This window comes from Panulirus ornatus, chromosome 10 (assembly GCF_036320965.1).
Source record: "Panulirus ornatus isolate Po-2019 chromosome 10, ASM3632096v1, whole genome shotgun sequence".
Taxonomy (NCBI): domain Eukaryota; kingdom Metazoa; phylum Arthropoda; class Malacostraca; order Decapoda; family Palinuridae; genus Panulirus; species Panulirus ornatus.
Window position 1 is genome coordinate 5572501 of NC_092233.1, and position 10000 is coordinate 5582500.

General features: G+C 50.4%; 1 protein-coding gene across 1 annotated transcript in view; it reads right to left on the reverse strand.

The window, feature by feature from the left end:
• The window catches only part of LOC139750745 (otoferlin-like), a 425902-nt gene that overhangs the window by 177943 nt on the left and 237959 nt on the right, over positions 1-10000 (reverse strand).

Here is a 10000-nt window from a genome sequence, read left to right on the forward strand (position 1 = left end):
TCGACATTAGTGTTTCCATCAGAGAGGTCACCCACTCCGGTGGGTCAGGGGACGGGAGGTCAAAGGGCACGGGAGGCCAAAGGGCACGGGAGGCCAAAGGGCACGGGAGGCCAAAGGGCACGGGAGGGTCAAAGGGCACGGGAGGTCAAAGGGCACGGGAGGTCAAAGGGTACGGGAGGGTCAAAGGGCACGGGAGGGTCAAAGGGCACTGGAGGGTCAAAGGGCACGGGAGGGATGAAACACCGTCAGGTGGGTCGTGTTAACGGCTGGCCACCTGCGTACTGAACATGGCTGGAATGGGACTAGAAAATGCCATCACCTGTACTCACCTGGATATTACGTTCCTCCTACATGGACCTGGAAAGAGATTCACCCACCCACCCACCCACCACCCACCCACCCCACCCACCCACCCACCCCACCCACCCACTCACCCCACCCACCCCTTACATAACCCCCAGGAGATGTAGTCTCCCTCGTATGAGGTTAGAAAATAAGAGCCCAGTTGTAATAAGAGCCCCCGTTGTAATATGAACTCCCCGTTGTAATAAGACCCCCCGTTGTAATATGAACCCCCTCGTTGTAATAAGACCCCCCGTTGTAATAAGACCCCCGTTATAATAAGACCCCCGTTGTAATAAGAATCCCCCAGTTGTAATAAGACCCCCCGTTGTAATAAGAACCCCCCGTTGTAATATGAACCCCCCGTTGTAAGAAGAACCCCCGTTGTAATAAGACCCCCGTTGTAATATGACCCCCCCCCCCCCCCCCCCCCCCCCCGTTGTAGGGCCCGTTGTACGGGAGTGGAGGCCAGACCTCAAGAGGGCGATGTTCAACGGGCGGGCGCTCGCGGTCAGGTGGCCCAGCGAGTGGAGGCGGAGGGTGTCTTGAGCTCGCGAGGAAACGCTGGTAAGATAAGGTAGTGAGGGTGACTGCTGGTAACGGGGTTACGTTTCCACAACTGGGCGTGGGCGTGGGCGCCTGGCACGTGGTTTAGAGATGGCCGGGTGCGGAGAGTGGGCGTGGAGGCCAGTGTGTGTGTGTGAGTGGGCGTGGAGGCCAGTGTGTGTGTGTGTGAGTGGGCGTGGAGGCCAGTGTGTGTGTGTGTGTGAGTGGGCGTGGAGGCCAGTGTGTGAGTGTGTGTGTGTGTGTGTGTGTGTGTGTGTGTGTGTGTGTGTGTGTGTGTGTGTGTGTGTGTGAGTGAGTGAGTGGGGGTGTGTAAGCACCTTATGGCGTGGTGGAGTGGCTCATGAGTGGCCATGGGCGGTACTGTGAGTGGAGGACTTTGCTTGTGGGAGGCCCAGACGCCTTTAGGGTGAGTGAGGGAGGGTGAGGGAGGGAGGGAGGGAGAGGAGGTGGTGGTGGTGGTGTACGTTGAATACGAGTGAGTTATGAGGCGCTGGCGTGTAATGAGGTGTCTGGCAGTATGAGAGGCCAAGCCTCACGGCAGCCAATCCATCCTGCGACACTTTGCAAATTGGTAGCCGCCAGCCAGCCAGGGTGTAGGGCCACCTCCCTGCAGCCAGGGTGTAGGGCCACCTCCCTGCAGCCAGGGCCACCTCCCTGCAGCCAGGGTGTCGGGCCACCTCCCTGCAGCCAGGGTGTCGGGCCACCTCCCTGCAGCCAGGGCCACCTCCCTGCAGCCAGGGTGTCGGGCCACCTCCCTGCAGCCAGGGCCACCTCCCTGCAGCCAGGGTGTCGGGCCACCTCCCTGCAGCCAGGGCCACCTCCCTGCAGCCAGGGCCACCTCCCTGCAGCCAGGGTGTCGGGCCACCTCCCTGCAGCCAGGGCCACCTCCCTGCAGCCAGGGTGTCGGGCCACCTCCCTGCAGCCAGGGTGTCGGGCCACCTCCCTGCAGCCAGGGTGTCGGGCCACCTCCCTGCAGCCAGGGTGTCGGGCCACCTCACTGCAGCCAGGGTGTCGGGCCACCTCCCTGCAGCCAGGGTGTAGGGCCACCTCCCTGCAGCCAGGGTGTAGGGCCACCTCCCTGCAGCCAGGGTGTAGGGCCACCTCCTCCACAAGCGTCCCAACTTGACAGTCATAATAATGCAGCCAGACGGGGACCCAACACGACCATAACTCTACAACCTTATAACTCTACCACAACCAGCCATGAAGACTCATAACAAACCAATTTGTCTCGAGAACAAAAGAGAGAGAGGGAGGAAATAAAATTAATACTATCGAACCCTGACCAGTAAGGGATCCTTGGACACGAGAGAGAATCGAATATCATTAGAGTCACCCCAGCTGGAACACGATCCATCATACGAACACGAATACATTCTCACTAAGTTGGGAAATGCATGTTTACACTCACACATCTGGGAGTCTCTCTCTCTCTCTCTCTCTCTCTCTCTCTCTCTCTCTCTCTCTCTCTCTCTCTCAAGGAACCATCCTGTAGGAGGGAGGGACGCCTCGAGTCCTGCATGGCAACAGGAGTCTCCGGGGACATATCCCAGGAGACAGGAGGGGACAGGAGGGAGAGGATGGGAGGGAAGGAGGCGGTTGGGGAGGGAGGAGAGAGGCCCACCTCAACCCACTCCGTCAGTAATGTTTGCACGAGACGTTAAACTCCTCTCGCAAGCACCTGGGGGGGTGAGCGGGGGGGTCCTCCTCAGTCCCCCTTTCTCCTCAGTCCTGGGACACAGGGACCCCCTTCCTCCCCCCCTTCCCCCCCCCCCCTCTCTCACACCCCCTATGCAAACCTGGCACTCTGGGACCCTCCCCCCCCACCCCCATCCTCCCACAGCCCTGGTAAGCGCCCCGAGGCAAGAATGGGAGGGAAGGTCCCACAAGTGTCTGCCGGGGGAGGAAGGTGGGTGGGGCGGGCTCTTCCCCCCAAGCCCCCGTGGGGCGTGTCTCGCTCCGATTTCACTCGCCTCTTCCTGTGTTATGTGGAGAGTGACGACGCTGGGTGAGGGAGGGTGAAGAGGAGGAGGAGGAGGAGGAGGAGGAGGAGGAGGAGGAAGAGGAGGGAAGGAAGAGGAGGGGGAGGAGGAGGAGGAGGAGGAGGAGGAGGAGGAGGAGGAGGAGGAGAGGAGGAAGGTAAAGGAAGTGGAGGAGGAAGAGAAGGTGGAGTTGGAGGAGGAGGAGGAAGAAAAGGTGGAGTTGGAGGAGGAAGAGGTGGAGGTGGAGGAAGAGGAGGAGGAAAAAGAAGAGGAAGGATGAGCCAAATTTTGTTCCTCAGTTTCGAATAAAAAGAGTAAGCTTTTGTTAAGCTTTTCAATCAAGCTATTGTCATCTTAGCTTCTGACTTAATCTGGTGTTTAGCTTTCGATCAAGCAGGTGTTATGAGCTGTTGGTGATGTTGGAGGGCAACTGTGTGGAGGAGGACCTCCTCCAGACTCTCCCTCACACTCACACCAACCTGCGCTCCCTCTACCTCACGCTGACCCACCTCCAGTCTACCTCATACTTTACTACCTCCGTTCTACCTCATACTTTACTACCTCCCTTCTACCTCATACTTTACTACCTCCTTTCTACCTCATACTTTACTACCTCCCTTCTACCTCATACTTTACTATCTCCCTTCTACCTCATACTTTACTACCTCCGTTCTACCTCATACTTTACTACCTCCCTTCTACCTCATACTTTACTACCTCCCTTCTACCTCATACTTTACTACCTCCCTTCTACCTCATACTTTACTACCTCCGTTCTACCTCATACTTTACTACCTCCGTTCTACCTCATACTTTACTACCTCCGTTCTACCTCATACTTTACTACCTCCTTTCTACCTCATACTTTACTACCTCCGTTCTACCTCATACTTTACTACCTCCGTTCTACCTCATACTTTACTACCTCAGTTCTACCTCATACTTTACTACCTCCGTTCTACCTCATACTTTACTACCTCAGTTCTACCTCATACTTTACTACCTCCGTTCTACCTCATACTTTACTACCTCCGTTCTACCTCATACTTTACTACCTCAGTTCTACCTCATACTTTACTACCTCCGTTCTACCTCATACTTTACTACCTCCGTTCTACCTCATACTTTACTACCTCAGTTCTACCTCATACTTTACTACCTCCGTTCTACCTCATACTTTACTACCTCCGTTCTACCTCATACTTTACTACCTCAGTTCTACCTCATACTTTACTACCTCAGTTCTACCTCATAAATGTCTGAAGTATTCGCTAGGACAGATAACACTATCGCCCTGTTCAATATCCAAGCTTGATTCGTTATGATTCGTTATGTGTGACGCGAAGCTGAAGGCAGAGTCAAAGCTTTCTTTTTATTTCCACGAAGCTTCATTCATTATAAACTGCACTACCAGGCGCTTCCTTCACCACGCATCACGTCTTTCACTCCTTTTTTTTTGTTTTTTTACACTTCCGTTTTGTAACTTCTCCTTCATTCATTGCTTACTCATGATGCTTCCTTCTTCATTCATTGCATGGCCACGACACGCTTCCCTTCTTTCACTGGTTGTTCACGATGCATTCCTTTCATTCATGGCTTTGCTAAGGTTCATTCTACTTCAGATTTCATCACGATGCTTCCTTCTTCATCCATTCCTTGGCCAAGATGCATTCTTATTCTTTCATTACTTGGCCATGGTGTATTTTCCTTCATTCATTTAATAACCATTATGCATTCGCCATCATTCACTCCTTGGCCACGATACATTCTCTTTCATTCATTGCTTCACTGAAATGCATTCTCCTTCATTCATTCATCGCTAGGCCACGATACGCTTCCTTCCTCATTCACTGCTTGCTCATGATACGTCATCCACCTTCATTCATTGGTTGCCCACGATGCGTCACTCCTTCATTCATTCCTCGACTCCCATTATAATTATAATTATAATTATAACTATAATTATAATACATTAAGCTTCATTCACTGCTCGATTATCATACATTTTCCCGCTTTCAGTGCTTGGCTGTGACGCAACAGTGCTTGGTAGTGACGCAACAATGCTTGGCTGTGACGCAACAGTGCTTGGCAGTGACGCAACAGTGCTTGGCTGTGACGCAACAGTGCTTCGTTGTGACGCAAGAGTGCTTGGCTGTGACGCAACAGTGCTTGGCTGTGACGCAACAGTGCCTGGCTGTGACGCAACAGTGCTTGGCTGTGACGCAACAGTGCTTGGCTGTGACGCAACAGTGCTTGCCCCACGAGGGCATTTCTACTCCCGTTCACCGTTTCCTCACAGATGGTCCCCGGTAGCAGCTGGTGACCGGGTGGTCTCTGTGTAAGCAACAGCTACACCAAAAGAAAAAAAAAGGAAAAAAAAAATTACGAGTGCTGGACCACACTCATCCAGCGACGGAAAATGTTTAATGATGAAAAATGGGACGGGGTTCCCTCCGCCTCCCCTTGCAGACGGCTATATTAATCTTGGCCGCAAAACCTTGGGTCATCTCGATGATTGAGGCTTCAGGCTGCTGGACGAGGTCACTATGATGGTAATGGTCATGACCCTGTTTAACCTAATCTGTCCCGTGTGTGTGTGTGTGTGTGTGTGTGTGTGTGTTTGTGTGTGTGTGTGTGTGTGTGTGTTAGGGGAGGGGGAAGGGGGGTTGGGAGGGTCATTTGAGGCATTACGTAGGGAACGGGGAGGTTACATGATGAGTTACATATGTATTTATACAGGAACGGCTCCTTGGATGTGTTACAGGAACGGCTCCTTGGATGTGTTACAGGAACGGCTCCTTGGATGTGTTGCAGGAACGGCTCCTTGGATGTGTTATAGGAACGGCTCCTTGCATGTGTTGCAGGAACGGCTCCTTGGATGTGTTACAGGAACGGCTCCTTGGATGTGTTGCAGGAACGGCTCCTTGGATGTGTTACAGGAACGGCTCCTTCGATGTGTTGCAGGAACGGCTCCTTGGATGTGTTACAGGAAAGGATACGGGACGGGTGACAGGAAAGGACTACAGGATCGGTCAGAGGAACGGGTACAGGAAAGTTGATCCTCAAACACCTGCAGGAGCGGCTGTAGGAGACGCAGCAGGAGACGCAGCAGGAGACGCAGCAGGAGACGCAGCAGGAGACGCAGCAGAAGGCAAGCCAGCCTTCTCGACCTCGCCTCAGCGAGCCATATCTGAGGCTGAGGTAAGACAAGACCCGGGTCTTCCTCAACCTGACGGAGGAGGTGATGCAGACGGAACACAGCCATCCCACCTGCTGTGTTGATGAGGCCTCCCACCTGCTGTGTTGCCAGGTGCTTGCACGGGCGGGGGACCCATCTGCTGTGTTGCCAGGTGCTTGCACGGGCGTGGGACCCACCTGCTGTGTTGCCAGGTGCTTGCACGGGCGTGGGACCCACCTGCTGTGTTGCCGGGTGCTTGCACGGGCGTGGGACCCACCTGCTGTGTTGCCGGGTGCTTGCACGGGCGTGGGACCCACCTGCTGTGTTGCCACGGCCCTGTGCGTGTCACCGCTATCTTGAAGTTGCCGAGCTATGTTAAGTTTGTGGATTTCTATGCAAGCCCGCCTGACAAGCAGAGCAATGGGAAGGACAGTGCAATACCACAGCCTCCGGAAAGCGGCGGAAGGCCGGTAATCTCCTTGGATACCGTAGGGGAAACCGACCTTACTGGAACACTTGCAGTCTGTCCTTCTAGTCTTCCCAGTGTGTTTATTTTGGTAATTTTTTTTCTCGTCTCGTTTTTCTGTAGAATTATTTTTCTTCTTCCTCTTTATTCTCTAAGAATTTATTCCCACGAAACAAACTAATACCTTCGTTGTATTTCTGGCAAATTTTTTTCCTTTTTCTGTATGAATTTATTTATGAAAATAAACTACCATTCTATCTATCGTTATGTGAGGAGTCTGCTTTCCGGCGATAGACAGACGATAGACCAGAGTCTTATGTGTCAGGGGATATCGTCAGTTCGATAGATAGGGCCTGATGTCTAAGGGATACTGTTTCTACAATAGATAGACGATACCTCAGGAGCCTTATGTACCACTGATATCGTCCCTACGATAGACAGACAGTAGTCTTATGTCTCTGTGATATTGACCTCACGATAGACAGACGATCGTCTCATGTCTCTGTGATATTGACCTTACGATAGACAGACGATCGTCTCATGTCTCAGTGATATTGACCTTACGATAGACAGACGATCGTCTTATGTCTCTGTGATATTGACCTTACGATAGACAGACGATCGTCTTATGTCTCAGTGATATTGACCCTTACGATAGACAGACTATTGTCTTATGTCTCTGTGATATTGACCTTACGATAGAGAGACGATCGTCATATGTCTCAGTGATCTTGACCTTACGATAGACAGACAGAATGACCTTGATGGCTCTGCGATACTTCCTTCGATAGATACAATAGTATTACTGAAAAGCCAAGAACTGATTCATGACGTACCCACTAACCATCATCTCATGTCCGCTACTCATGTCTCCTGAATCACTCACTGACATGAGCACCCTCACCTCTCCCACAACGTCACCTCAATGGACACACAGGACAAAAAAAAAAAAAAAAAAAAAAATGATCCTGACACCTTCCATGTGAAATAATATGACCTACGGACGAAAACTTCTGAGAACATACCAAGCTCTTAAAGCAAACAAGTGATCATTGTGAGACCTATCGTTCACTGGTGTAAAGATATCTTCTTTCTTTCTAATTTTTCTCTTCATGTTCTTCCCACGTCCCCTTTTTCCCTCCACCACTGCATCATTCACGCCCCTTTCCCCTCCTTCCCTTTAAGCCCTTTGACCGTGAAAGACCCCCCTTTTTTTTTTCCTTTTCTTGCCTCTTCTGACCCCCTTTCATGCCACCGTATTAATAGTCACCTGACCGTAAAAGACGGATGAAGACATGTGACACCTCGAACGGTTCGAACCCATTCTTATGAGCGGCTGAGTCCGTCCCTCTCCATCTCTCTCTCTCTCTCTCTCTCTCTCTCTCTCTCTCTCTCTCTCTCTCTCTCTCTCTCTCTCTCTCTCTCTCTCTCAACGTCCGGATAACTTTTCGATCTCTCTCGGGGGATTCGGTTAATTCTTCGGGACATTTTTGATCTACCCAGGGACGACGTCTGTGTGCGGAGTTATAACCGGATTCGTTGAGTACTACGGAACGAATCTTGAGAGATTCGTTCGAATTCGTTCAGGGTTCCGAATGTTTCTTCGTTCGTTCGTTCGTCTGGCAAGGGAAAAGGTCTGATTGGTCCATTAGATATGGAGAAAAGGTCTGATTGGTCCACTAGATATGGAGAAAAGGTCTGATTGGTCCATTAGATATGGAGAAAAGGTCTGATTGGTCCACTAGATATGGAGAAAAGGTGTGATTGGTCCATTAGATATGGAGAAAAGGTGTGATTGGTCCATTAGATATGGAGAAAAGGTCTGATTGGTCCACTAGATATGGAGAAAAGGTCTGATTGGTCCATTAGATATGGAGAAAAGGTCTGATTGGTCCACTAGATATGGAGAAAAGGTCTGATTGGTCCATTAGATATGGAGAAAAGGTGTGATTGGTCCATTAGATATGGAGTAAAGGTCTGATTGGTCCATTGTATATGGGGAAAAGGGTAATTGGTCCGTTGGATGCGGGGGAAATGGGTGATTAGTCCATTAGATTGGTCCATTACATGTGGGAAAAGGTGTGATTGGCAGATCAGATACGGGAGAAAGTGTGATTGGTCCATTAGACAGCGTGCGATTGTCATGGGATTCATCCAATCAACGTGAGGCGTATGTTACTGGTCCTTGAGTTATGTGAGAGACATGTGATTGGTCCGTCTAAGGAGGAGGTGATTGGTTCGTCGTATCCGTGACATCTATAATTGGTCGACTGGGCCGTCCCGACCAGAGATGTGATTGGTCCATCGGGGTCTCTGGGAGTTCTTAATGATCATTTAAAGTGTCAGGAACTGCAAGTGGGACACACCAGATCTTGTAAAAGCTGTTCACATGTTCACTTCGAACATTTGTTCACTGGTGAAGTAAAGAGAGAGAGAGAGAGAGAGAGAGAGAGAGAGAGAGAGAGAGAGAGAGAGAGAGAGAGAGGGGAAAAGTTGAACCCATAGGAAACTGCACAGTTAATCTCGGAGTTTATCAAAATTTTTCGCTCACTTAACAAGACTTTTAAGTCCAGATCGAAATCCATTAAAACTTTTAGTTAGGTGTGTGGTGTGGGGTGGGGTGGGTGGGGGGGGGGAAACCGCAGACTCGACCTGAGAGAGAGAGAGAGAGAGAGAGAGAGAGAGAGAGAGAGAGAGAGAGAGAGAGAGAGAGAGAGAGAGAGAGAGAGAGAAATTTAATGACGGAGCGTATGTCAGTTTCTTATATTTTTTTTTTTCATTTCTGTTAACGTTTGTCAATAAGTTATCTATCTACCTAAAGCACACACACACACACACACACACACACACACACACACACACACACACAGGAACACACACACACACACACACACACACACACACACACACACATATACACACACACAGGAACACACACACACACACACACACACACACACACACACACACACATATACACACACACAGGAACACACACACACACACACACACACACACACACACACACACACACACACACACATGTATATATATATATATATATATATATATATATATATATATATATATATATATATATATATATATATATATATATATATATATCTCACTTATTCTCTCCCACCAGCACACACTTGACACTCTCCTCATAACTTCAGCCGTGAGAGCAGGCGAACTCCCTGGCCTCGGCCCACAACCCTCCCACTCTCACTCACACTCCCTCACCTTCACGCACTTCCCCTCACACTCCCTCACCCCTCACGCACTTACCCTCAAACTCCCTCTCCCACTCCCTCACCTTCACGCACTTCCCCTCACACTCCCTCACCCCTCATGCACCTCCCCTCACACTCCCTCACCCCTCATGCACTTCCCCTCACACTCCCTCGAATCGTTCAACTTTTTTTGGGGGGGGAACCGAAATTAAAGTTCTTAAAGATATCT